This window comes from Equus caballus, chromosome 13, assembly GCF_041296265.1.
Source record: "Equus caballus isolate H_3958 breed thoroughbred chromosome 13, TB-T2T, whole genome shotgun sequence".
NCBI classification, from domain to species: Eukaryota; Metazoa; Chordata; class Mammalia; order Perissodactyla; family Equidae; genus Equus; species Equus caballus.
This window is the reverse complement of record NC_091696.1, coordinates 33,207,568-33,234,365: the sequence shown is the minus strand read 5'-3', so window position 1 is coordinate 33,234,365 and position 26,798 is coordinate 33,207,568. Positions and strand designations below refer to the sequence as shown.

General features: G+C 40.0%; 1 long non-coding RNA gene across 1 annotated transcript in view; it reads left to right on the top strand.

The window, feature by feature from the left end:
* LOC138917149 (uncharacterized) overlaps positions 1-26,798 on the top strand; it is a 51,910-nt gene that overhangs the window by 15,810 nt on the left and 9,302 nt on the right. The window contains exon 3 of the long non-coding RNA XR_011424701.1: positions 25,130-25,304. This is a non-coding gene — a long non-coding RNA (uncharacterized lncRNA). The remainder of the gene's footprint in view (positions 1-25,129; positions 25,305-26,798) is intronic.

The following is a 26,798-nucleotide window of genomic DNA, read 5'->3' as shown; positions in this document are numbered from 1 at the left end:
AGGAGATTCTGAGGCACTTATAGTCAAGGCCTACGATTACAAGGCATTTTCTCCAGACCCCAGTTTAGATTTGGGGTGTGTTGGGCTGTACCAAGATAGATTTAACATGTATTTCAGAAGGACAGCAAGCAGGATGGAGAGATGGAAATAATTTAATAGATAGCATAAGGAAACCTTCCAGGGTTGAATAAAGATATTCTCTAGAGATCAAAATGCCCTCTGGGTACTGAGAAGAATGAACGAAGAAAAGACCATATGTGGAATCTCTGCAGTGAAATTTCAAGATATAAAGTATAAAGAGGACATTTTCAACGCTTCAACAGCCATGAAATCTTGGGGGTGGCTAAAGTTGTATAATTCAGAGGAGGAGCTATTTCAGAAGTTTTATGTTTATTACTTCTGACACCTCATGCCTCAGTTTCCCTTCTTCTAGAAAGTGGGAAAAATAATCATACAGAGAATTAAATGAGTTAATACGTAGAAAATTCTTATACCAGTGACTGGGATATGATAAGCCTTCAATAAATGTTCATCATTATTATTTCACAATAAGTATGCTTAATAAGATTGTTCAAAACTTTTCTTGTGAAATTATGGAGGATATGTCGCTGACTCCCAGGAGAGGGATTCTGGCAGTAACATTATTACTGTTGTTGTTATTGTGGTAATGCTTTTCGAGGTGCAGTAGACACAGTGGGAGGCTGCATTGCATGCTCCCCAGGATGGTCCTGCCAGCCTGGCTATTTCTGAGGATTTTAAACATGTATCAGGTGGACCCACATAGATAAAATAACATGCTCAAAGTATAATACAATATTTCCAGCTTTTAGTTATGACCAGAAAATATGAATGAGGAAGCTGAAAGCAAGAATGTGACTTCTTGAGGTGCCCAGCTAACAGCCTTGGAGCATCTGAAACCCCAGAGGAACCTGGCTCAGTTCCATAGAATGAGCCAGAGATCCTATCTATGGCATAGAGTCCATAGCCAAATTGAAGGAGCATGGTGGGAGTCTGGGAACAATCCCAGGAACTTGGCAACCTGAGCATACTCAGTGACCTTCTTGAAACTGACAGCTCACTCTGGCTCCTCGCGTCTCTCTTTTTAGTCTTCTCTCTCTCCTTCACTTGCAAAGCTGAAAAAGACAGCGGTAAAATTTAATTGTCTCGATATAAGACCCTCAGCCTTGCATTCTTATGGTCCCCAATGCAAGTGGAGAAAACTATACAAATACTACTAAGAGTCAAGAGAAATATAGAAAGTCATGGGAAAGATAAAAACAAAAATACTTTAGTCATCCATTTTCCCATAATCTTTGCAGAAGGGTCAGGTTTGGTAAAATGGGATACTGAGGAAGGGTACTAGAATGCAGCACCTCAAAAGATGCCTCTTTGGCATATGGATTATTTTGAGCTAAAGGCCATTGAGAACCAGCCATGCAGGAAAAGCTCTAAAAAACAAGGCACAAGTTTTCCCTTTGTAAAGGCAATTTACGGTTATAAAGAAAATTTCCATTTGTAGAGATGATTCAAATTCTCCTGCCAGGAAGAGAAGAACTCTTAACAACTCATCAGTGGAGAAGGCATCACTTGAATCTGCATGACAAACCTTACTAAACAACCCTTGTTTACCAGGCTTTTCCTGTCACCTTCCCAGAAATTTCCTCCTCCTCCCAGAATCCCCAAACTCCTTTCTTTTGTTTAGTCTAAAATAGAATATAAGCCCAAGTTCTAACCACCCCTTTGAGTTGCTCACCACTGGCTGCTCCCATGTGTATGCTCGATGCACATGTTAGTAAATGTCTATTTGTTTTTCTCTTGTTGATCTGTATTTTGCCAGACTAATTTCCAGGGCCCCAGCCAGAGGGCCTAAGATGGTAGGAGGAAATTATTTTTTTCCTCCTCTACACCAGAGTCAAGGGTCAGAGCAGCATTTGTGTACCCACAGTGTCCCAGGGCTAGAATGGAAAGTTCCCCGTAGAGATTACAGAATACACCAAAGCCAGGGGAGGTGGAGAAGCCAGAAGCCCTTCAATAGTGTCAATGTCCAAAATGTAAGGTGAGGCATTAGTTAGTAGGTTGCTGTATTCACAAGGAGTTCAGAGGCAAGGAGATGAGAGTGAGTGCAAACCGTGGAGAATCACACTAGACCCTAAACTCCTCTAGAGCAAGATACGTTTATTGTTCACCATTGTGTTCCCAGCCCCTTGTACAGTGCCGGGAAAATACCTACTTTTTTATATAATGACTAACTTAATGATCAAATGGTTTTAAAAGGGAAAGGGTTAGAGTTAAGAGGAATATCTACTGGTCATGACTTTTTTGTGAGCTGGCTAGAGCTTATTCCGTGATTGTGTTGACTGTGCTTCATGGGCTCAGAGTAGAGCAGAAACATTCCATTTTTTATCTCCTACTGGTTTCCAAGTATCACATAAGACATCAATGATACAAAAATCAAAAAGAAATGGTGTTTTCCCCTGAGAAGTGCAAAGCTTCACAAATGAAATGACATTCTAACTCTCCATTTAATAGTTGGTAGGAGATTTCGAGGTAAAAAGGAGGAGGTATTCTAAGAAGATGGAATCTCATATGTTAGGCCCCAGCTGGGAATTTACTAAGGGAGTTACATGTAATAAAGTGTGTGAGAAAGGGTGGTGATAAATAATGTTTGTAAAGTAGCTAGAATTGGACCAATTAGTAAAAGGGCCTTATCCTTCATTTTTAAAGTATCACCACATCATGTTGTGGGTGACGAATAGCAACTAAATGGTTTTAAGCGGTCTTAGTTTTTCATAAGAATGACTCTGGGTACACATATGGAGAAGGGAATGAAAGGGTTGACACTGGAGGCAGAAAGACCAGTTGTGCGACCATTTTATTGTCCATGTAAGAAATTATGTGACCCAGAACTAATATCCAGAATGGAAGCGGGTAGAAAAGAAGAAGACAAATTTGAGAGCAATTTAGGAATGGAAATCAAGAAGATTTGGTGGCCATTTAGATGTGGGAGAAGTTAAAGATTACCAAGACATTTCTAACTTTGGAAATTAGGTGGATGGTGATGCTATTCCTCCAAGATTAGAACACAAGAGGGTAAGTTATTAAGGTAAGAAGTTCATTTTGATATATTAGTGTCTAAATACTTGTGGACATCTAAATAGATTTGTCCTAGGTGAGTCTGGAACTCAGTGGAGAGGAGCAGACATGGGCATCCTTGGGATTCTGCCTTTTCTTAAGTAGGTTACTTAATGAAGAAGAAAATTCCTCCTGGACTCTGGTCAGCTGCAGGTAAGTTAAAGTTTACTCTCCTTCATGAAGAGCATCTTAATTCCCCAAATTTATGTCTGTTCTGTAAAATGAGGTCTGACTGCCAGACCCAAAGTCTAAGTGCTCATTCCGACTGGCCAAAGACCATCTAGTGTCTATGACCTTTTTCATACTCTTCAGCAAGAGGCAGTGCCTAACTCTATACTACTCAAGTCATCCGCTTGCTATGTTTGCTCTCTCTCTTCTCAGTGACTCCTCAGCTGCTATATTTTGCCCTCTTCCCCAGTCACTGAACTTGAACTTTCCAAGGTCACCAGAGAACTCCCAACTGCTAAGTGTAATGGGATATTACTTATTTTTTTCTTAGTTGACCTCTCGATAGCATTTGAAACTGACTGCTTTTTCCGTATTGAAAATCTTCGCTTTGCATTCGGAATTGATGTCTTTCCTGTTTTGTTTTTTCCTAACTGGCTATTTCCTTTCAGTTCTCTTAGCCGAATCCTTATCCTCTGGAAATTTCTTTTCATTACTTTTATCCACTGAAATTATTTTTCTGATTTTAAAATTGACACGTAATTATTGAAAAATTAAAACAATGCAGAATGGTGCAAAGTTGACTAATAAAAATTACCCCAAGATGCATTCCTTGTAGGCAACTAAGGTCAACATTTTGATGTCTATCTTTTCTCCTCCCAATCTCTCTTTCTCTCTGAAGTGATTCAAAATTGTGTCAAAGAATTTTTCTCTTCCTTGATCTTTTGGAGTTGTTTTCAATTTTGGAGGCAACTAGACCAACCGTGATTATCAGAGGAACTGTTACTTTGTATTCAGTTTGAAATACTCAACACTTGTCCGTAGTAGTTTGGCCCAGTAGTCAGCATCTTACAGGGATATCTTTTCTGTCTATAGCCAGCCTTCTGAAGCAAATTAAGATCAAACATGCCTTGCTCAATGGCAGGTAATAGATTCTCTACTGTATTGTTAATAAATGTGAGGATTAGAAAAACGGACCACTTGTGCCAGATTGAGGGATATTAGGGAGAAGCCCAGGAGAGATGGACAGTTTTTCTTTTACCCCCCAAAACCACCTATTACAGTACAATCCATACTGGATAAAGGAGACTGTGTACCTCTTTCAGTTGGAATAAAAACTTGAGTCATGGGTAACATCACAGGAAGATCCTGTCTTGCCATGAGGTTAAGAAAGAGTGGCCAACAGGGTGAGGCAAAGCCCTGGATAGAGTTTCAACAGGCATGCTTGTTAATATCACTGCCATGGGCTATCAGGAAAAGAAGTTCATAATGAAAGATTGATAGTTAACTTATTGATTCTTACAGGCAGTTGTTTCTTCAGAAGAATTCCAAGTCTGGAAAGTAATGACCTGGGCTTGCACATCCCTCAAGGCAATTCCTGGCCCCAAATACCTACACTAATCGTGAGCACACCGCCTAGGCGCAACAGTTTCCGTTAGGGAAATTGTCTAGAATTTCCCCCTCATAGGGGTGGTTCTGAAAATCACTAGACAAGGATGATGTTTTATCCAGGAAGACTTCAGCATAGCAAAATTTCAGAACCAGAAATTTATTCTCCTACTGGGAGATTTGCTGACCTTATCGCTTCATTGGTACAAACTATCTCTGTCCTAGTAGGCCCGTGGTTCCCAACTGGTGGGTAATTGTCCCCAGGGGCTATTTGCCAATGTCTGGAGACATTTTTGATTGTTACAACTGACAGGAGGTGCTACTGGTATCTGGTGGGTAGAGGCTAGATGTAAAGAAGCTCCCTCATAACAAAGAATTACCTGGTGTAAAATACCGGTAGTGTCAAGCTCGAGAAACCTGGTAATAGAGTATGTCCTCTGGAGTGGCCCCGATATGGTTCCTCCTTTACTGTCACTTTTAAATGACTATCTATTGAATTTATGCTGTTTTCCTCCATTGTTATGTATCCCTTTTTTTTTTTTTTTTAGTGAGAAAGATTGTCCCTGAATTAACATCTGTGCCAATCTTCCTCTATTTTGTATGTGGGATGCCACCACAGCATGGCTTGATGAGTGGTGTGTATGTCTGCCCCCAGGATCTGAACCCTGGGCTGCCAAAGCAGAGCGTGTGAACGTAACCACTACACCACTGGGCCAGCTCCTCAATTTTGTTTTTAGAATATATGAAATAGTAAGAATCTCTTGGATATGGTCCTGGAGAGAAAAAAGTACATCACTCAGAGAGCTAGATCTTGATATCACCTACATGGTAGCTACTATGTTTCTTGCTTGAGTTTGTTGGTGGTTGTGGTTTTGATACATATGGGAAGAATTGACTGTCTGTTTTTGCTAGGGAGAAAATGGGTGGAATATATTAGATGACAATTGTTTTATTTAATTAGTTTTTCCACCCTGGATTTTCTGAGAATTGCAATCATTTTATAGGAACAACACCACCTCCCCTCCACCCTTGGTTACCATAGGGAAAACAATTTTATACAATCTGACACTGATACCCAGTTAACAATTGATTAAACCAGGGTTGGATGGTTCCCTAGATTGAGTCAATCAGAGTGGATTGTTGACGACTTTTAGTTGAGGCCAAAATATTCCAGTCTACTTTGGCTGCTTGGTTCAACGAAAGAAATGCAAATTTAGAATATGATATTGATGACCATTTTTCTATCATATGGACTGGAAAAGAGAAAAGATAGGGTGGACTGAGACTTAAGAATGACATCAATATACAGAGAAGAAGAGTAGAGAGACTGACAGAGTGTTAGGAAATTATGTGCCGCTGCCTCTGGTTGTAATTCCGTCCTTAGAGGCTGTAAGATTCCTTTATGTCCTTATGGAAAACTCTCCTTTTTTGAATAAGCTGGTTTGATTGTAAACATAAAGTTGTATATTTATAATCAGACAATATAATACTGTAGCTTTGCTTTGTATTAAACAATATAATTTAGCCAACTTTCCAGGTCAATAAATATAAATCTATCAGGGCTATATTTCATTTTTGATGAACACACTATGAGTTATTTAACAAGTTCTCCTTAGTAATGGATATTAAGGTTCCCAATAGATTCATTCCTACAATGTACATACTTTTAGAAAGTACTCACAATTTTCTTCTTCCCGTAAATTCTAGAAGTTAAATTACTTAGTCAAAAGATACTTTAATTCAAAATTGTTTACAAATTGTCATACTTCCCTTCAGAAAAATCATATTAGTTTACACATTCACTAACAGTGATTGGAGTTATAGTTACCCCAAAATTATCAGGACTAGATTTTGTAAATATTTGCAGTATTTGTGGTCTAGTAGTGAAAGTTCACATTTTAAACTATGAATTTATTTGATCAGCAGTGATCACATGTCTATTGGTGATTTGTGTTTCTTATTTTGTGAGTTTCCCCTTTGTGTCTTTTGACCATTTTACGTTTGGGAGTTCATATTTTTTCACTGATTGCAAGGAATCCTTATATATTAAGACATTCACTTTCAACTATTGGTATTGCAACATTTTTTCCTCACTTTGTACTTCATTTTCCCTTCATTTTTGACGTTGTAAGCATATATATTTGAAGAATGCAGGCATTTTTAAAGTTTCAGTAGTCAAATTTCTCAAATTTTAATTTGTTCTGGATTTTCTATTTTTGAAAAGAAAAGCAAGAACTTTCACCCATATTTTGTTCTGGAATTTTAATTTTTTATTTTTAAAAATATTTGATTCACCATAATTTATTTTGTGGAGTGAATTGTGATACAGTTTTTTCCTCCTAGTTTCTGCCTTTTTGGATTTCCTGTCTACAACCATTTGTTCCTGAAGTTCTTGCAGTTCTATTTCTATAATATCTTTGGAATGTAGCCCCTCATTTCACCTCCAATTTCCTTACCCTGGCTAAGAATTCATTATTTTTGGCCTATGTTACTGCAACAGCTTCCTAAATAGTCTTTCTGCTTCCAATTTAGAATTCTAAAGTTCAGTGCCAGATGTTGCCAGGGTGGTTTTTTGAAAAGCACTTCTGGGGGACTTCCAGGAAAGATTTTGATTTGAGCACAGGCATTTAATTTTTCTCTCCAAAATTTCCATGGAAAATACTAGCTGAAGCAGTCTGAGCCACTCTACGATATTCAGAGTGCAGATCTGGCCATATTTTCTAGTTTCTCAAAATTGAATTGAAATCCTAATAGGATCCTATGTTTCCAAAGGACAAGAGATTTGGTGTCGCCTTTTATTGGATCTTCTGACTGAAGATACAAAGCACTATTGACCATTTAAATGGCCCTCAGAGCAAGAGAAGCTTCTATGAATTTGCTAATATTCCCTCTGTGATGAAGATGTTTACTGCTTACTAAATATTTGTGATGTCTTCTCATTTCCAAGCTTCCCTGCAGGTACGTATGAGCCATCTGACTGGTTTTCATCCATGGGCTGAGAGCAGATGTGAGGTGTGACATGTCTGCAGAGAAGCTCCAGGAGCCAACATATGATTAATCCATTTTATTGTTTCCCTCTGCCATGAGACTGTTATGGTCCAGACAGAGGCCCTTCACTCATCCTGTGACCTGTAATGGAGAAGACGTGGGCCAGAGCTTACTCGCAGTAGACTTGAAATAGGAGTAAGGAACAAATTAGTGAGATTTTGGCATCATTTTCTTTTGTAGCAGCTCAGCCAGAAATCCAAGAGACCAAGATGGAAACTGCCAGTCCTCTTAAAGGCTAGGCTCTGAACTCACACAATGTCACCTCTACTATACTCTAGTGATCAAAGAATTCACAGGCCAGCTCAGAATCAAAAGAGGGGGAAAAGAATGGAGGTGGGTGTCAAAGAATTTGTGGCCATCTTTCATCTGTCACAATATGCTTCTGGCCACAAATATATTCCTCTCACATGAAAAACACACTCACTCTTTTCCAAAACCACCAAAGTCTCAGGGTATTATCATCTAAATCAGATCCTGGTATGGATGAGGCTCTTTGGATGTGGTCCCCTTGAGTATGGTTCCTCTCCATCTGAAGACCTGTGAACTAAAGAGCTAAGCTATCTATTTCCCAAATACACCCTACATGCAATAGAAAGACAAAGATAGGATAACCACAGCAGATACTGCAAGGGGGGAAAGTAGGTGCACACAGCAGTTACTAGTCTACAGCAATTCTGAAATCCAGTCAGGAACACATGGCTTGTTCCTTGATTTGGGCCCAGTTTTACTCTCTGGTAATGATTTTCCACGGTTCTTGGTTCTACACTCTGAGACTTTTTTATTCTATAAGAAACAGTTCAGGTATGTAACTGAATAGCCTTCTTAGCCTTCTTTCTTCCCATAGAAAGCTGGAGACCCATAATGATATGCTATTTCTGGCTCTTTTACTAAAGTGCCAGTACTTCCACCAATTTAATTCTCTTAAATATATGTGAGTTTCCTATAAATCTGATTAGGCCTCCATTATACAAAAACAACACTCACAAATCTCCTCATGACAGGCTTTCTCTGGCTTCATTTTAGAGTCAGAGCGCTGTGAGACAATACTCTTAAGATGCTTAGAAGCTTTTTTGTCTAGTTGAGAGAGTCCAAGAGGCATGCCCATAAATCTTTTCTGAAGTATTAAGAAAGGATCTCAGTCTCATGATTGAGATGACCTTTACCCTGAGGCTAGTTCTTGTAGCGAGATCTTTTTGCTGTCTTGAGAGTCTGGGAATGAGGGATGGTTTTCTTCTTTGAAACTATAGGTCCTGGCTTCCTAATATTTCTTCTAAATTCTTATTGAAATTGAAAACTAAAGAGTTCCTTTTTCAGCTCATCTTTCCCCATCAGTGCGTTATTATATGTAGCCAAACAAAATCAACTGGCAGTTCTAGTGTTCTTCCTGGGAATTTCCTTAGCCAAATCTGTAAGTTTATTATGTATATTTTGTTTTCCACATTAACACTAGCAATGATGTTGCTAAACTTTTCACCATTAAGGATCCATATCACCTTTATTCTAGTCTCTAATACAAGTTCCTTACCGAACTTTAAGCTTTCACTAAGACTCCTTGAGATTCTTCCAGCTCTCGTCTACAATTCAGTCCAAAAAATAATGTCATATATCTTAGTTTTTTTGGTTTGTTTCTTTTTTCAATGGCAGCACCCCACTCCAAGTACCAGTTTATGTTCTCATCATTTATTGATGTATTACAAACTACTTCAAGACTTAAAGGCATAAAACAACAACATTTTATTACACTCAAAATTATTTGAGTATGGGATCCTCTTAGGGCATAACGGGGATTGTTATTATTTATCTCTACTCTACAATGCCTGGGATCTCAGAGATGCTCAAAGGGCTGGAGATGGCTAGGATAGCTTGACTGAGGACATAAATGGAAGAACGACTTCCATCTTGGATTCTTTATTTCTCTCTCTTGCTCTGGGGCCAACTGCCATGTCATGAGACAGCTCTCAGGAGAGGGAAGCCATGTCAGGAGGACACTCAGGTAGCTTATGGAGAAGTCAACATAACACGAAACTGAGGTTCACCATGAACATGTGAGTGATCTTGGTAGTGGGTCTTTTGAGGCCTGCACCCAACCTCATGAGTGAGTGTAAAAGTGGATTTCCCTCACTTGGGCCCTTACATGACCACAGCCCTGGCTCACATCTCAATTGTAACTTTGTGAAGAATACTGAACCATAACTACTCAGCTATTCCTGGATTCCTGGTTGACAGAAACTGAGAGAAGTATTTGTTGTTTTAACCTTCTAAATTTGGGACAATTTGTTATGCAGCGATAGATAACTGCATAATATTATTCAATTCAAACAGAATAATATTATTCAATTCAATTCAAATAGAATAATATCATTCCACCCTTTTCTCATGACAGTATGTGGGATATGTGTGGGGCAGAAAACTTTTCTTTTTAGTTCATAGGTTTATGGCTTGAGGGGTACTATATCTGGCCCTGATGTAGAGATCTTGGGCTTTGTGCCTAATGCCATGATTGAATGGGACTTTCAGGCTGACTCCTTTAGGGACAAGAGGAGTGTTTTGTGTGTGTATATGTAGAAGGGAGAAAAGTGAATATTTGTGAAAAGAGGGTGGACTGTGGAACATAGCATTATATTGACAGTTTTTGTTGTTCCTTCTGGAGTATTTTTTTTTTAAAGATTTTATTTTTTTCCTTTTTCTCCCCAAAGCCCCCCAGTACATAGTTGTATATTCTTCGTTGTGGGTCCTTCTATTTGTGGCATGTGGGACGCTGCCTCAGCGTGGTCTGACGAGCAGTGCCCTGTCCGCGCCCAGGATTCGAACCAACGAAACACTGGGCCACCTGCAGCGGAGCACGTGAACTTAGCCACTCGGCCACGGGGCCAGCCCCCCTTCTGGAGTATTATACTTCTCCACTCCATTGATAACTGATAGACCACGTAACTTTCCTTGGCCAATGAAATGTGAGCAGAAGTGAGGTGTGCCATTTTGAGCAGGAGTTTCATAATTACCTTAAGATTCTTCCCTTTTATCTTTTTCTCACCATGAGAGCAGCATGTCCCAGATAAGGGCTGCTTCCTCAGCCTTGGACCTGGGGTGAAATATATGTTTAGCAGCTGACTCATAATGGACATGTAATGTGAACCAGAAATCCACCTTTGTTGCTGTGAGCCATTGAAATTTCAGGGTCACTTGTAACTGTAGCATTTCTTAACCTCAGCTGATTCACACAGCGACCCTCCAGCTCTCTCTTTTTCTGCTGCAGCAATCTTAGAGGCGCCTGCCTACCTTGAGTCCCTGTCTGACCGTGGGGAGAACAGCTTATGTAGACCCTCTCCGGACTTATAACAGAAACAATAAAACAATGTTTTCTCTGTTAAGCTTCTGAGATAGGGGAGTTATGTTTTTTAAAAAGACTTTCAGTGTAAATAAGCCTATTCTGACTAATGCACACCTCTTCTCCCTGAGCATTGATTCTACCTTTATTTAAAATTTTGATATTTGTTCATTACGGATTTTTGCATTAATTTGGATTTTTAAAAATATTGCATTAATAATATTAATCTTGATGGCTGAGTTTTTGGGAAGGCATCCTTAACTTTTGCACTGAGTTGAGTGTCTCACTAGCCTTACCCTAATGCCGGCCTTGCCCTGAGGCGATGCAGATGAATACAGTTTTGTTCTTGAAGGCCATGTGACTTGACCTCATTATCTGTTATAACCATAAGGCCTTGAATCCTGAGAGGTCCTGGCCAGAGTACTACAGCACCATTAGAAGCTTAATGTCATGGGGTTTTATAGGTAGAAAGGATCTTAGAGATAAACTATCCCAAATCTTTCTGTTGGAGAGAAGGAAATTGAAACTCAGAGGGGTAAAATAATTTGGCCAAAGCCACATAGCTGGTAAATTACAGATCTTGTATCCAAACTCATTATCTTTTACCTCAAGTTTAGCATTCATTCTGCTACAATAAAAAAGCCAATTCTGGATCCTTTTCTTCACAAAAAGAAATCATCCCCTTGTTAAATTTCATTTGGGTATTCTGGGAAAAAATGTTGAGAAATAATAAAAATCTGGAGTTCCTTTCCTGTAACTCCAGAGTGTGATTTTATTCCATTTTAGTCTATAAATTGACATGGATTATGAGGTTGTGTGGTATTTAGCTTTATGATAATTACCTATTTGAATAGCTGATAAGAGTTAATTTATCCTGAAGACAACTAGAAATAAAAGAATAATTGGGTTATAAAATTAAAGCAATAACATGTGTAGTTTCTACTACACTGAACATATTTGATGTAGAGAATATTTCAATTAGGCTGAAAAAACCTGCGAGTGCTTTTTCTTCCTTACATTCTTCCCCAAAAGATAAAAAGGCCTACCACACTCAAAAAATAATCAAAACTAGCAATCTTTCCCAATGTTTTGGTATTTCACATTTGTCTAGAGAAAAGTATAAACCCTTAACCTCGGATACTCTTGTAAGTCAATGCTGATGCGAAATAAGCGGTCAGCCTTCTGTGAATTTAGATTAGTCGTATGAATGGGCAGTTTCGGCAGGATTAGTGGCTTTACTTAAATCGGGAAGTTATGGATTCCAATATTGGCATTATTGACAACTCTCTGTGACTTTGGGCAAGTTGCTTAACTTCTCTGGGTCTCAGCTTTCTTACCTATATTCACTCATGTCTTATTAATTAAACTAGTGTGAACTGATGGCCTTGTTTGTTTCAGACCCCCTGCTGAGCACTGGGGGAATGGAAAAGGTGTAGTCCCTGCTCTCAAACAGCTTAGGATAAAGTATGGACACCAATATCCTCCACAGAAGACAAAATTTGATAAGTTCCATGTAAGTGGTATCAAAGAAACCAGAGATGAAAAAGAAGGGAAGTATTACTCCCATTTGCAAGCAGTGGCACCCCAATGTGGGGTTGGGGAAGTGGGATGAAGTTTGCCCTGGGTGCAAACAATTATAGGAAACTCAAAAACAGTAATAAAACCAACTCAAAATCAGTCTACTTTCTATTGTTACTATATGTCAGCTATTCAAAATAGCATCAGTGATAAAATACTTCTCTCCACTGGGACTGACCGTTCCCACCCCTTGTTACACCACCAGCTGGAAGGTTGAAGAAAGGATTCAGAAAGGAGGTGGACGAGAAGACTGATCTTGAAGCAGATTTAAGGTTTATAGAAGAAATATGAGAGAACTTTCAAGGCAGATATAGTTTAAAGTTGGGAGGAGGCCAAATTGCGGGAGAATATCTATTATACCCCATTGTTTTATTGCTCTGCAATGAGTATAGTATTTTAAATCTAATCATTAATATTTAGAAGGAGTTCATTGTTAGCTCTTTAATGCATGCATATTTATTTTTAAGTGTAATTAACCAGCTAGAAGAAGAAACGTGTAAAGTGTAATGAATGCCGTATAGTGAAGTGTCTTCAAGAATTGTTATGATTACTTTGACTTGTGAGAGAAAAGAAAACTTTTAGGTTTGGGAGCGCCCTGGAGTAAAGAGGCAAGTCAAAACCTTATATTCAATATCGTCAGCTTTTTTTTTTGTTTTCCTATTACTAAAATTTTCTTCGTTAACGAAGATAAAATAGTTGACTAAATAAGTAAAAGGCTCTTGCTTCTCATATGTTTGACTTAAGAGTTAACAAAACAGTTAGGAGCTGAGTTTTTATTCTGATATACCAATCTTGGAGTATTTGGACCATTGATGGATACCAGGTGGAGGTTAAAAAACTGGTGGAAGGCAGAACCTTGGTCATAGGAATGATTTTTTTTTCCTTTTTTTGGTGCTTGTTCAGCTATTGCTTCAGCTCTAGACCTGACTTTTTGGTCTATCTCTTGAAAAAGTTGCTGAGTCATGGCCCAGCCATGGTGAAACCATGGTCTAAGTGGAATCAACAACGAACATCTCATTTGCTGTCAGCTACCACCATCTCAGTGTATACCACCAGCATTCAGGCAAGGGATGGGGCATGGGCGCAACTCCAACTTTCTTCTTTGATCACCCTGGATTTCAAGAGCTTGGGTAAAGAACACTTAATTTCTCTGTTTGTGGGAGTGCATTAGGAAGGATTGGATATGCCAGTTCGCGCTTCCTTATTCCTTAAGCTAACTCAGGGACCATCTAGAACAGAAGTCAAGGAAGCACAGCATATCCTGAAAAGCCGGAATGTTTTGGTATGGCTGAAACACAGAATACTCATGGTGCAGTCAAAGAATATGAGTCCAGAGAGTAAGCTGGAGAGCATGTATGTAGGGGAAGGAGAAGAGGAGCCGTATTTGTTATTCTAAGGGGTTTTGTTTGAATCCAAAGGCAATGGGGGCCTTTGGAGCATATAAACCTAGGGAAGGTGGAGAATGTCAGCAATGTCAACATGTTGAAATGTTAGGAAGATTTTCCTAATGGTGAGATAGATGACAAAGAGAGTAGGCATTGTTGATACTTTTGAAAACATGGGCTTTCATCTGATAAGGTTTCACTATGGTGTTGCTTGAGGGTTGGGTAATCTACTCAAGTCCTTCAGGAGCACAAAGAAAGACTTCCTATTGCCAAAGATCATGGAATCCTGGAGAAGGCCATCGCATTGGTTGGCATATCCGTCCCCTTTTTTGTGGATATAATTAGGATGTATTTGGATTCCAAGGGTTGGATTGAATGATTTCTCAATGACTTTTAGCTTCATAAAAATCTCCTTCCCTTAAATTTCTTCCCATTCAACTCCAATGACTGAATTTATAATTTTCAAGATGTAGAACCTGGTAGTTTTCCTAGACAAAAGCCAAGCTTTCCAATTTCCCAACCATTTACAGTAGCAAACACTCCTTGCCCTCCATGTGCCCTCTTGAAAGCCCCTGTGTGTCCCTGAAAAGGCATATTCATGGTTGCATTTGTGTGTTTGCTACTCGCGTGTTATCCTATTTTTCCTTCAGCACAAAATCAAATTGGCCAGTTTTATGTCCTTTTGGACGAAAAAACTCCAGCATCAGATTTGTTACATTGTATTTACCTTCAGCAGAGCTACCTTGTCAGCTGGTTCCCAAGAGCAGACAGTACAGTCACTGCTGTCTAGTGTCCTGCCTGCCTGCTGTGCACACAGAACTTTTCTAAAACAACCTATAAACCCATGAACTATTTCTGTACATGATGACGTCTCCCCCGTCTTTTCCTGCTCCCCAGAGTCTGTGCCTGAAGGAGAATACTGTCTTAAAATACAATAACTTTCTGTGACACTTTATCACTCCAATGGCTATAAAATTACCAAATACCTCATCTTCTGTTTTTCTGCATAGTAGCTAGGGAAGCAAATTCATGTGCACATCTTTCTTTAGAAAACAAAACTGACTAAAGGTCAGGGGTTTATCTTTTTATTTCAGCTTGTTGCTATTTTATTTGGGATTTATCCTGTTTTCACTCTCTCCCTTTCTGACCCACAGCATCAAAATATACAGATGGCCAATAGCTAAGACTGGAAAAATTCAGATGCATCAAATGGTGTGCAGAAAAAGGCTGACATCCTTTAAATGTCTCCATAGAGAGTTTTAACTTTATTCTCCGTGGAAGGCGGGTTTTGGGATTTACTCATTCTATATTCTCATTTTTAACAACTCATGCCATCACGTTGATACCAAACTGAAATTATCAGGATTCAATTCAGTTTAATCACTCCATTTTTTTTTTTTTTTTTTTAAAGATTGGCCCTGAGCTAACATCTGTTGCCAATCTTCTTTTTTTCCCTTTTTCTCCCCAAAGCCCCCCAGTACATAGTTGCATATTCTAGTTCTGCTATGTGGGATGCCATCTCAGCCTGACTGGATGAGCGGTGCTAGGTCCGTGCCCAGGATCGGAACCGGTGAAACCCTGGGCCACTGAAGAGAAGCAGGCGAACTTAACCACTCGGCCATGGGGCAGACCCCACAGTTGAAGCGCTCATAAAATCCCTGAATGGATCTCCATTGCTTATGAGCACATCCTGGACTCAATCAGTCTTTTCAGCTTTAGCTCTTTTAACCATGAGCCATTTGACCTCATTCTTGTAACACCCCATGTGCTTTCATGCCCATATACCTTCTTACCCTCAGTTTCTTCTTTCTGAAATACTCTTCAACTTAATCCTTCAGAGCTTAGACTCCAAACTCCATGAGGGCAGGGATACATACCTGCAGTGTCTAACCCAGTGCCTCATGGAGAATAGATGCTCAATAAATAGTTTGTTTACTGACTGCCTGACCCAGCTCAAAAATTATCTCTTTGCTCTTGAATTATCTTTTTACAACTCTTTCTGCACATGTCCAGGAGGGTCTGTAGGAAGGATGCTCTTTTAATCTTTGTATATTTGAAAACCCTTTTCTTTTGCCTTTTCATTTGGCCACAATGAAATTACAGATTATGGTTATTTTCCCCCAGCACTGTGAAGATCTGTTACTCCACCGACTTCTGGCATCATTTGTTGTCTGCTGAGAGTATAATTGTCATTCCTTTGTGGGTAATCTGTATTTTCTTTCTGGTAACTTCAAGACTTTTTTCTTGTCCCTAAATTTCACTCGGGTGTGTACAGATGTACATTTATTTTCATTTTTACTACCTGGATTTGGTGCATTCTTTCAGGAAGTCTGGAAGATTCTCAGCCATTATCTTTTTGAATATTTCTACTCAGCCATTTGCTTTATTCTACACTTTTAACATTCCTATTAGACTTATTTTGGAGCCTATCAACTTATTTTCCATGTTTCTTAAACATTGTTCAATAAAAAAGTATTTTTCTCTCTCTATGCTGTGTTCTTGTTAAATTCTCAGTAGGATCTTCCAATTCACTAATTCTTGCTAATTATATCCAGTCTGGAGTTTATATCATCTAATGATTAAAAATTTTTAAGGACCATATTTTTTTTTCTGACGTTTCTAGGAGACACTTTTTAAATATACATTTTAGAATCATTTCTGTCCCCTCATAACTTCTTGTTCTTTTTTAAAATTAACGTTATTCCTGCCTTTATTTCTTTCAAGGATTCAAAACATTAGTTTATTTATTTTTAATTAGATTTTCACTTTTTTCTAGTTTTCTTAAGATATAATTGACATATAACATTGTGTAAGTTTAAGGTGTTCAACACGTTGATTTGATACACATATATTGCAGAATGATTACCCATATCGTTAGTAACATCCTCATCACGTAATTACTATTTCTTTCTTGTGGTGAGAACATTTAAGATTTACTCCCTTAGCAACTCTCAAGTGTATAATACAGTATTGTTAACCATAATCAGTATGCTATACAACAGATCTCCAGAACTTGTTCATCTTATAACTGGAATTCGTGCCCTTTGATCAACATCTCCCTCATCTTCCTGCTCCCTCCCCAGCCCCTGGTAACCACAATTCTGTTCTTTGTTTATATGAGTTTGGCTTTCTTAGATTCCACATATAAGTGAGAGCATACAGTATTTGCCTTTCTCTGTCCAACTTATTTCACTTAGCATAATGCTGTCAAGGTCCATCCAATTTGTTGCAAATGGCAGGATTTCCTTCCTTCTCATGGCTAAATAATACTGCATTATATATATACCCCGTATTTTCTTCCATTAAAAACCACATCCAATGCATCCAAACTCATATTTTTTTGCTCCAGTGGTGTGCTAAAACTTCTCCTCTTGAATCCTGGACTTCCACAAAGGCCCTGTCATCTGTGGGTGATTCTCTAAGACAGTGTTTGCTCAGACTGTGGCTGAGCGCTGCTAGAGCCAGTACATGGGCTACTGCAGGGTCCACAGCCAGGACCAACGTCTGTCTGCCTGTTATCTAACAAATGGATGGGCGATACTCCTCCCAGGTCCCTTGGTGTATGGTGCTGGATCCCACAGCTCCCTAAAGACACTTTTGTCCATGGATGGACGCTGAATTTTTGTTGTTGGGCATGAGGGGACAAAAATTAGGGACTTCTTCTGCCATCGTGATGCTGACATCACCCTCTGGAACACAATTATTTTAATGTTAATTTCAGAATATTCTGTTCTTTTCATTATTGTTATTTTCATTAATAATCACCCATTGTGGACTGCTCATAGTTGATTCTATAGGATTTCTTCTTTACCATTAGATCTTACTGTATATTTTATTATTTTGTATTGTAGGCTCATTGTCAGTGAAAACCATTTTTCCCTTCCTCTTTTTCTCTGTGCTCACTCCTCCCTATTGAACAGTTTTGCAGCTGGCTCTTCAGGCCCTCACCCCCCACCCCACCCCCCAGTTCAGAGCCATTTCCTCTTGTTGAATTAAGGCTATTGTTGATAATATTGAGATAACACAGATGCAGCTACTGAGCCATTGGGCTGCTCATCCGAGTTTGGGTTAGGGGCTGTGTTTACTACCTCCTGCCTGCCTCATTATCCCATTGTGGTAAGTCTCAGCTCTTTCAGCTTGCTTTCAGAGGTGGGAAAAGATAGTCTAGCTTCTGCGCTCGAGCAGTCATCTTGGCTCTTGTCCCCTTCCCATTGTGGGGAATGTTTAGTCTCTATTTTCTTGTGGGAGCCAGGCTCCCGGCTGCCTTTTGTCCGCTCCAGCAGCTCCTTTACCACCTTGGGTTTCCGATCTACAGCTATGCTTATCCTTGGCTGCTTTTGGATTGGTGTGACACAAGCCTGGAGGGAAGGACTTTTATTTTGTGGTTAAAGGAAAGGTTAATTTTTCCATCTCACTCTCACAGGATGGAAATAAGAAAGCCCGTTACTCTAATTGCTACAGAAAGTCATCTTTTCACTATAACGAACCATATTGTGACCATGAAGAAAGTTAATATCAGGACAATGTGTCAAGTATATGAACCTATCTGTTTAATTTTTGCTTTTTATGTCTTATTTAAACATTCATTTCTACTTATTACTTTTTATATTTTATCTTTTGTTGCCATATGTTTGGAATAGCAGTTGGGCTTCAAGACATGTACCTTATAATTCTTCCTTGACCAGAAGTCAAGCTATACATTTTTAACTCCGCTGCCTGGAATGGATGCAGTGAAGAACCGCCCAGGTTCCCCTCCAGACTAAAGCTCTCATTCCCCAGTTTCCAGGAGTGTTGACTGCTCACTGCTCACAGCTGGGTCACTCCGCACAAAGTTTCTTCACCTGAAGGGAGCTGCCTTGCCCAAGCTTAGGGTCTTTCCTTGGGAGCAGCTACAGTCCAGTGATTGGTCAGGTGGAGATACAGAGGCCTGATCCCCTTCCTTTAATTCAGGACAAGGACAGAAGGTCATCCCTTATCCAGGCCTCCCTGTGGGACGAGCTCAGGCCTTTGCTGTACCCTCACTATGGTCCAACTTCTTCCTATTATCCGTGTTGCTTCACTCACTGCCTTACAGGTATTAATTCCAAGAGCATCCCTAAAAGACCTCCTGCTCTCAAACTTCCAGTTCAGCAGTCTGTGCCCTGGGGAACTGTATAAGACACCCTCTCTGGGTGGAGAACGTCTAGTTCTTCCTAGGGGCCTCATCCAGCAGCTTCCTCACAGTAGACATTCAGGAATGTCTGTGGAATGCATGAATGAGCGAAAACAAAGTTGCCTGACTTGACCTGGACAATTTTCCCAAGCTACACAATTTTTATGATTTTACTAATAAAACTTGGACCTTCAAAGTCTGAGAAATTAATCTTGGGCTTAGGTAAGATAACTTTGATTCACTTACTTTGTAAGTTTCTATTTTAATTGAACTTTAAGGTTGCCTGGATGAACCTCGCACGTTGACACTTTTGTAATACATTTGAAGATGAATTCCTTGCACACACAGTATTAATGTGGGAGGTGGAGGCAGACAGCAGCATGATCAAGAACTGAGCATGAGCCGTAAATTGAAGTTCGGCAGTAGGAAGGAATGGCAGTGTCGGAGAATGATAATGACAGTAATTCCTTTTCAAACGTCACTGGGGTTGGGACAGCAGGGTAGCTTTACCTCCCAGAAACCTTTGCTGGGCACTCTTTTCTCAGGCAATTAAGATCCTCCAGGCAACTTGCATCTCAGAGGGCAGAGAAAACTGAGCTTGCTCTCTGTGGGGAGCACAGAGAGGGTGATTGAAGGGGAGGCCCACATCTGGAGAAATAGTGTAGTGTGGTCAGGGGAGGTATTTCATAAATGTGTTGTCAGATGCCTGAGAGTTCTCTATGAGGACATTTAAATGGTACATTGCTATGTTGGCATGAATAATAATTAAAAGCATGTCCTGGGTCACTGAGATGACCACCAATGGTGGACCTTATTGTTTACCTAACCTGTGTCCTATTTCCCATTCATCTTTTTCAAAGCCGCATCTTTTTTCAGGTATTTCCATCCCCCATGCAGCCCAGGTTTTAAAGACAAATTCTGGTTTCTTTATGCAAATCATGGTAATCCTATTTCCCTTCAGGTATTAGTTTCAGAAGCCCAGACTTAAGTAAATTAGCATTCCCTGGTGACTTAAACATGTGGAGTAGGCATAAGATTGCCTGGATGACCTTTTATTTTGTAGTCGGGGGAAGAGTTTTTTTTCCCCTCTCTCATTCACAGGATGTAAAAATGGGAAACCAATTTTTCCACTTGCCTCTAGTGGTCATGAAGGAAGCCATCTTGTGTACATGCAGGAATTAATCTTATGTCTATGCAGGAAGCCATCTTGTGCAAGGACGGAAACTAATGTGAATCCACATACAGAGAAAAACAGTCAACAAAACCTCAGAGAAATGGAAACAGAGTCCTGATCTTACTTACTTATGGATCCTGCCTAATCCTGACTTAATAATATATAAGATAATACTTTTCCTTATTGTTTAAATAGATTAAGCTGAGGTTTCCTAGTACTTACAGGTGAAAGCATCTTATTTGACACATATCCTTATGATCAAGTACTGTCTTTGCATGTAGTTTATAATTTCGTTGGTACCACGTAATCATTGGTGCCAATTAAAGGCAGCACTTACCTTTAAAGATCTAGAAAAGAAGATCAGGCTGTCAGCAGATTGGCATTTCCAATGCCTGAGTAATAATAATGACTTCTGGTTGAAGTTGACTGGCCACATGAGTTTATTCCCTCTCTCTACCAGTGCCTCAATAAAATGATAGTATAGGAATGAAAAGAATGTTTAAATACTCAGTGATAAGAAGATGAAAGAGAGTCATCAGAAGAAAGAGTTCATCAAATTTTTGGAAGACAGATATGATATGGAGGATTGAAAACTGGTGAAGGAGAATCAAGGAAGCCACAGCCCAGAGTATGAACTGAAGGAGGGAGCTAGTATGCCTTTCCATGCATTTAAGGACCTCAACACTATGAAGTATCACTTACAAAAGAGGGTAGGATTACCATGTGGGGCAGAAAACAAGGTGATTAATCAAAAGTGTGTATACGAAACAGTCAAACCCACTTATGCCCTGGAGGGCATAATTCTTGGAAGCCAGGCTTCCATGCCAAGACTTCAAAAAGAGAAGTATTCTCTTCCAGAGAAATTGGAAGTCCCCAGAAGAATGTCTTTTACATTTTACCATTTAGGTGCTCACCGGGTAATGATTCACTTGTTTCCTCAAATGAGTCTCACTTAGAGCAAATTGGTAAAAGCAGCAAGGTCTGTTCATGTTACAGCACCCGCGTCAGTTTTGATCGACTTGTTCTTGAGCATGAACAGTCAAAGGTCTCCAATGGGAGACCCTCCAACATAGAGGAGAGACATCAAAATGAACAGACGCAAACATGATTCTGGAGGAAACAGACATCCTGCAAAGAACAGGAGGGAACATAAACTGTCATATGTGTTCTCAGAGAGATTTGAGAAAACGTTGCAATATGAAAACAAGTGTAGGGCACAGTGACAATGGAATAAATATATACCGAGAAATGCCTCCTAGATAGTAAAGATACATTTGTCAGAGTGGAAAATAATTCGATAGAAAAGTAGGAATATTAGACCTGGGAAATCTCTCAGAAGTAGAACAGGGAAACAAAGAGGGGGAGGATATGAGAAAGAAAACCAGAGGGTCGACACCGGAGCATTCAACATCTGACCAAGAGACAAATGCCAGGGGAAGGTATGAAGCAAGTAATCAGGAAATTTCTCCACAACTGAAGGACTTAAGGTTCAGATTGAAAATGTACACCTAGTGCCCAGCACAATGAATTAAACACACACACACACACACACAAAACCCCACGTAGAACATTACCACAAAATGTCAGAACATCAAAGATAAAAGGAAAATCCTAAAAGCAAAGAAGAGAAAAAATCCAAAATGAAAACAAAAATTCAGCATCAAACTAACCATCAGCAAATCTAGATATTAGGAGCTTTTGACTTTCTGAGGGAAAATCCTGTCAACTCAGGATTCAATACATGGCTAAAGTTCTATAAATATGATGGGAGAATAAAGACATTATCATAAATGTAAGGCCCAGAAGGGACTCTCCGGGGAAACAGGAGGACTAGAAAGAATATCAAATTTGTAGGAGAGGTTGCACAAAATTAAAAATAAGTCTAAAGTAATTAGTTCCCCAAAAATTGAACTCCAGGCAAAAAATCATACGAGAAATAACATTTAATCATAGCAATGGCTGTGTAGTGAACCACTTTTAAACAGTCATAATAATGAAATCACTATGGATTTTCAATTTTAAGAATCAACCCACTGAGGCTGACCCAGCGGCCGAGTGGTTAAGTTTGCGCACTCTGCTTCGGTGGCCCAGGCTTTCACCAGTTCGGATCCTGGGCGCGGACATGGCACCACTCATCAAGCCATGCTGAGGTGGCATCCCACATGCCACAACTAGAAGGAACCACAACTGAAAAAAATACACGATTGTGTACCGAGGGACTTTGGGAGAAAAAGGAATAAAAGAAAATCTTAAAAAAAAAAAAAAAGAATCAACCCACTAATAACACTCAGAGTACTAATTATCGTCAGAGAACAAAATGTAAGTCTTGTAAATTTGACACTGTAAAAGTAACCATTCAGAAGTTGGGAAGTAGAAACAGGAGCAGAACTGAAATGGGTACCTATATTCTCACATTAGAAAGTAGGAAGCAAAAATATACTGTTTTGATGGAAGAAAACATAAAGTGTTTTAAAAATGATTTTTAAAAATTAACAGACAAACAAAATGACACATAATTTCACTTCTTCTGGCTCCTGTATTCATTTAGAATTATTTTGGCAGGAATAAAAACGAGGAGTCTTTTTAGAAATCAAAAGATATTTTCATGAAAAAAGCTTTAGCTTTTGATGTTGTTATTAAATCAAGATTTTGATTAGTCATCATGAAAGCAACATCATATGACTGCAATTCTCACAGGCTAATACAGAAATAAGAGAGGTGAGCATGATATATAAAGGATACTGTTGAATCAAACGGAGGCCAAATAACATCATAGGGAGCTGTCCAAAAATAAGTTTTGCAGTTAGTTCACGCTAAAAATTGGAGGGGCGTTGCTAACATGAGAAGAAACTAGGCTATAGTAATTTATATCCCATTCACTTAATGGGTGCTGATTTACTACAATACTAACGATATTAATGTCATGTTAAATTAACATTACAATTTTAATTTTATTAATTTTGTGGTTTTGCTTATGTTTAATTTGCTATTTTTTTAGTTGGGTAATAACAACGCATTTTAGCTTCATTTGGAGAACTAAGGAGAGATACCTGTGGCTGGCCCTGGGGCCTCATTTCCTCACCCCCGACCCTTGTGCTGACATAGCAGGGAGTTGGCTCACCAGGTTGGAGTTCGCTCAGTGGCAAAATAAGCTGAGACTAGAGCTGAAGTTTTGCTTCCCAACAAGGTCACTTCTCTAACCAAAAGCTCCATTGCTACGGAGTTGCCTAGATGCTTGATACTCATAATGTAATCTGTGGACCAGCACTATTGACATCCCGTGGGGGATTTTAAGAAATGCAGAATCTGGAGCCTCACCCAGACCTACTGAGTCAGAATCCACATCTTCAACAAGATCCCCAGGTGACTCACACACACATTAAAGTCTGAGGGGCATGACCCTGCTCTTCCCCTATTACCATGTACCAGGACAAGAGCAGCATCTCTCTCTCACCCGTGGTGCTTCCAGCCCAGCTCTGCCCGGCCTGAGCATCCCTCCTCTGAGGCCCATCAGAGCTCAGGGGACCATGTGTGCTCTGTCTTCCTTACTCGTATTTCTTAACAAGCTCTCTAGTGGTGAGTGAGCCCCCATTTCCCAACACTTGGTGGGTATTCGTTGTTTTTGTCTGCCCAGATTCCTTATCTGTAAATCAGAATAGTAATAATCCTTTTCTCATAGCGTTGTTGTGAGGCTTACGTGGAATAATCTGTATAAAGCACTCAGCACAGAATAACATCTCAATAACTGTAGTTATAATTGTTAGCTGTTATCCAAGAGTCCTGGGTGATAACATTCAGCAGGAAAAGGCTCATGTGTTAACAGTCTCCAGCCTCGGCTGTCATCAGGTTCATTTCCCTCATCAATAGCTCATTACTTGATTGTCAAGTCACGGACCCTATAAGCCACACGCCATCACACCGAATAATAGCAATTATTGCAGGTCTCACGTGTAGAGCATTACAGAGCCAGTATCCCCTTAATCCTGAGAGGAATCTGCTGGAGCTGGTGGTAGTGAGGAGCCAAGCTGGGGGTCGGCGGGAAGACCGTCTCTCACCCTCACGGTCCAGTCCAGTTTGTCTCACGAGTTTCCAAACCGTGCCTCCCTGTGTCCCACTGTTTTACAACGCCGCAACAGCTCTTTCCCCTTTGTTTTTCTTTTACTCGTTTCTTGATGTTCTGCCTTCTCCTTAGAGACTTAGGCACGTGCCCGTAGGCACTGTGCTGGGAGAGGCCTTTTCCCTACTCCCGCCTCTCACTCCCAAATAGAAGCATTGTAACGGAACAAAACCCTTTCCCCAGGGCCCCCCTTCCTAAGATGCCCCCTTCCCAGGTGGATCCTCAGTGCCTCAAACAGGCTTCCAGAAGGCCTTCTCCATCCTGACTGCCAGCATACTTCCGCATCTTCCCTGAATCCCAGGAGTGACTGGGCTTAATGTCCATATGGGGTCCTTTGCACTTGAAATGACTGGTTCTACTGAGTCTGGAAAAGAGAAAAAAGGGGGGATGTGAACATGATCTCTTAATTTTGAAAGACTGTAATGTGAAAGTGAGATTTGACATCTGCTCAGGAGGGCGTTCCCAGAGCAAATGAACAGGAAATAACAGCAAGAAGAGAAGGTACCACTGTGACCCTCTTACTTCCTATGTGAAAGCTACAATATGCTGTCAAACGTTATTATATTTAATTCCCCAAACAAGTATTTGTTTACCAGATGAAACTGTGGCTTGCACAGGCTAGGCAACCAAGATGAGAGCTGAACTCCTATTTGTTTTTCTCCAGAATCCACATCTTTTCCACTCCAGTATATGGCTTCATTTTATGGAATCAACTGATAGGTGGTAATAAATTCCCTGCCGCGGAGAGCATTCAAGCAGAGGCTGGAGGCTGGAAGGCCTGGCTAACTGTCCCCAGGCCTGGAATGAAGTCAAGCTGCACACGAGGATTGAAGCCTGAGGTAATTCCTAGAGTGAAACCATAAAGCGAGTGATCTAGAAGAAGGTTATCAATTCCAAACAAGGCAAGAGAATAAGGAAGAACCAAAATATAAAGCTAAAAGTACGCAGAAGCACAGCTAGCTGACATATTGTAAGATGCGTTGCAGAATAGGTGAAGAGAGATCCAGAGCTAAAAACTGGCAGCCTGTGGGCTGAAATCTGCCCATAAGCGTGTTTTGTTTGGTCTTCAACCATGAGTTCCGTTTTAGTTAATTGCCAACATCTAAAAACTGGTAGATTTCACCCACAAATCCAGATTTCAAAACTTCTCTTGAAAAATGGTAAGATCTGCCAAAATTGGGCCCACATTTCTACATGGCATCCTCGAGCAGTGGCTGGTTCTATAGGCAGGGTACATACTCTCCTATTTTTAGGTTCCTACCACCTTGTACGGCCTTACAGCCAGCTATCGTTACTTGTTTATAGTATCTACTGGGACTCTGAAAATAACCAAAACAATTTATCTTTTCAGCTTCCATGTAGGAGGTCAGCTTAGAAAGAGACAGGCTGCATTTGTGGCATATCTCACAGACTCATATTCCCTTCAGGACTGACTTGAAGCTACTATATACAGAAAGTCTGAAAGACAAGCCATTAGGATATTGCCCTGAAACGAAGTAGTCATTACTAAGTAGCGGGTACAAGCACGTCCCAAACAGTGAGCCATGGCAGTCACTGAGGGATAGGCAAGTGGGTTAATTAAACATAGAAGAAACCAAGATAGGTAAGAACTAGGTCATACATATTCCTAGGGCACTACTGTTTAAGAAATGTGGAAGACATTGATAGTTATCATTAAAACTGCACTTTAGATATCCCTGATTTTGAAGATGAGGGTCAAGAAAGGAATGAGAGAGGGGCTGGCCTGGTGGCATAGTGGTTAAGTTTGCACATTCAGCTTCAGCGGCCCAGGGTTCACAGGTTCAGATCTTGGGTGCAGACGTAGCACCACTCCTCAAGCCACACTGTGGCGGCATCCCACACAAAACAGAGGAAGATTGGCACAGACGGAGCTCAGCAATGATCTTCCTGAAGCCAAAAGAGGAAGATTAGCAACAGATGTTAGCTCAGGGCCAATCTTGCTCACCAAAAAAAAAGAAAAAAAAAAAGAGAGAGAGAAAGAGGGGGTCAAATTGCAGGTAATGTTTTCTACAGCATGGCTTTAGTTATTTTCAACTAGTTGCTTTGCTGTTTTTATCAAATCCTGATTTAAAAAAAAAAACACTCCAGGTGTTGGAAGGATGAGGTGCCAAGATAACATAATGACCAGATAACCAAAAAGCAGCTCCAACATCAGTGGAGGTTCTGTGCTGACAAGCAACAAAGACCGACACCAGTAAACAAAAATAAAAGAGGGTTTCATTGGAAGTTTTGGGTACTCATGGCATTGATGGGAAGACTGGAAATGGGATATAGATATGAGTAAGCACCCAGGAGTCCCTGTGGATAGAAAT